Source organism: Rhincodon typus, chromosome 2 (genome assembly GCF_021869965.1).
Source record: "Rhincodon typus isolate 14 chromosome 2, sRhiTyp1.1, whole genome shotgun sequence".
Taxonomy (NCBI): Eukaryota; Metazoa; Chordata; class Chondrichthyes; order Orectolobiformes; family Rhincodontidae; genus Rhincodon; species Rhincodon typus.
This window is the reverse complement of record NC_063333.1, coordinates 3,849,770-3,852,409: the sequence shown is the minus strand read 5'-3', so window position 1 is coordinate 3,852,409 and position 2,640 is coordinate 3,849,770.

Here is a 2,640-nt window from a genome sequence, read left to right as displayed (position 1 = left end):
CAGGCCAAGCAGCATCTCTGCTCCTATGATGCTGCTTGGCCTGCTGTGTTCATCCAGCCCTGCACCTTGTTGTCTCGGATTCTCCAGCATCTGCAGTTCCTACTATCTCTGAGTGATAGATGTTAGTGTCTTTTCTTTCAGATGTTGAGTTTGGTTGGTTTAACAGGACATGCTTTGTGTAGTAATGGCTCTTTCAGTCATGAAGAGTTTTCGAGGGTGGAGGAGTTTTGGGAGTTTTACAAAAAGTGAGCAAGGCAAAGCTGTTGGAATTGGCGGACAAGCTGGAGTTGGGGTTGCCTTTGTCTGTGGGAAAAGGGGACATAATTACAGCAAAAGCTCAGCATTTAAATTTGCTAGAATTCCACTGCAGATGAAGAAGTTTGAACATGAAAAGGAACTGAAACAGTCTGAATTACGATTAAAAGCAGAGGAAAGAGAAAAGGAAAGAATAGCTTGGCCAGAACAATAAGAAAAGGAAATGATGTCCTCGCAGAAGAAAGGGAGAAAGAGAGAGAAGAAAAGCTGAAAGAGAGAGAGTTTGAACTTCAGAAGTTGGCAATTAGACCGGAACGTTAACTTATATGGATGGAGGTGAAGGTAGAAGGTAGGCTTAGTGAGATGGAGAGTGATGATGAGCAAACCCATCGTAGCCAAAGGGCTGGTGGGGATCTGTTTAAATATGTCCAAGCATTGCCTAAATTTGACAAGAACAATGTAGAAGACTTTTTCATTTTATTTGAGAAAGTGACTAAACAAATGAAGTGGCCAGTGACCATGTGGGTTTTGTTGATCCAAACAAAGTTGGTAGGTAGAGCTAGTGAGGTATTTGTATCACTATCAGAGGAAGTATCTGGGGAGTATGAGGAGTGAAGAAAGCCATCTTAGTGTAAATGAGCTAGTCCCAGAAGCCTACACAAAACGTTTCAGGAACCTAAGGAAGGACCCTAGTCAGATGTACATTGAGTTGAAAGGATCAAACAATTTCAGCACCATTCGTGACTCCTCAGATACTGAAGCAGTCCATGTTCAAATGCAACAAGATCTGGACAATATGCAGGCTTGGGCTGACAAGTAGCAAGTGATATTCACGCCACACAAATGCCAGGCTTTGACCATCACCAATAAGAGACAATCTAACCACTGCCCCTTGACATTCAATGGTGTTACCATCATTGAATCCCCCACTATCAACATCCTGGGTGTTATCATTGACCAGAGACTCAACTGTACTCACCACATAAACACAGTGGCTACTAGAGCAGGCCAGAAGCTAGGGATACTTCAGTAAGTAACTCACCTCCTGACCCCTCAAAGCCTGTCCACTATCTACAAGGCACAAGTCAGAAGTGTGATGGAACACTCCTGGATGAGTACAGGCCCAACAACACTCAAGAAGCTTGATACCATCCAGGACAAAGCAGCTCACGAGATTGGCACTACATCCACAAGCATCCACTCCCTCCACCACCAATGCTCAGTAGCAGCACTGTGTACTATCTACAAGATGCACTGCAGAAATTCACTAAAGATCCTTAGACAGCACCTTCCAAACCCACAACCACTTCCATCTAGAAGGACAAGGGCAGCAGATATATGGGAACACAATCACCTCCAAGTTCTCCTCCAAGCTACTCACCATTCTGACTTGGAAATATATCATCGTTCCTTCACTGTCACTGGGTCAAAATCCTGGAATTCCCTCCCTAATAGCATTGTGGGTCAACCTACAACAGGAGGACTGCAGCAGTTCAAGAAGGCAGCTCACCACCACCTTCTCAAGGGCAACTAGGGATGGGCAAGAAATACTGGCCAGCCAGCAATGCCCACATCCCACAAATGAATAAAAAAAGGAAATCCTCAGGTGGTAAGGGAAAGGTAGATCTCACTGAAGATAATTAAGATAGTTTACCACAGGGTAAAAAGGAAACCCAAGAAGGGGAAAGAGAGGTAAAAAAGCTCAGGTGTTTTCATTGCAATAAAGTATGGCATATGAATGCACCGTGTTGGTAATTTAGAAAAAGCACTGGGAAGAAGAATGTAGGAAAATAGGACATGTCAGTGAATTTTCTTAAAGTGGTCAAGGAAAGCACAGTGGAGGCTAAAAAGCCATGTCAGAATGTACAACTGGTTGGAGGTTGGTTGAGAAGAAAGTGCCAGATCTTTCTTCTCAATCCATTTACTTGCAAGAGTAAGGTTTACTCACATATGCCAGGAAGGGCAGGTAAAGAAATTAATTTTAAAGAGATATGGGAACATGTCAATCTTTGATGTTGAAAGATGAGAAGATATGTAATTCAAAAGAACAAAAGAGAAGTACAGCACAGGAACAGGCACTTTGGCCCTCCAAGCCTTTGTTGATCTCATCCCCTAACTGAACTAAAAAACAAACCTTCTGTCCTTATTTGGTCATATTCCTGTATTCCCTCCCTATTCACGTAACCATCCAGACGCCTCTTAAATGTTGCCAACGCGCCTGCTTCCACCACCTCTTCTGGCAGTGCATTTCAGGCTCCCACTACTCTCTGCATGAAAAGCTTCCCTCACACATCTCCCTTAAATTTTCCCCTCCTCACTTTGAACTTGTGCCCCCTTGTAATTGAAACATCAACCCTGGGAAAAAGCCTCTAACTATCCACCCTA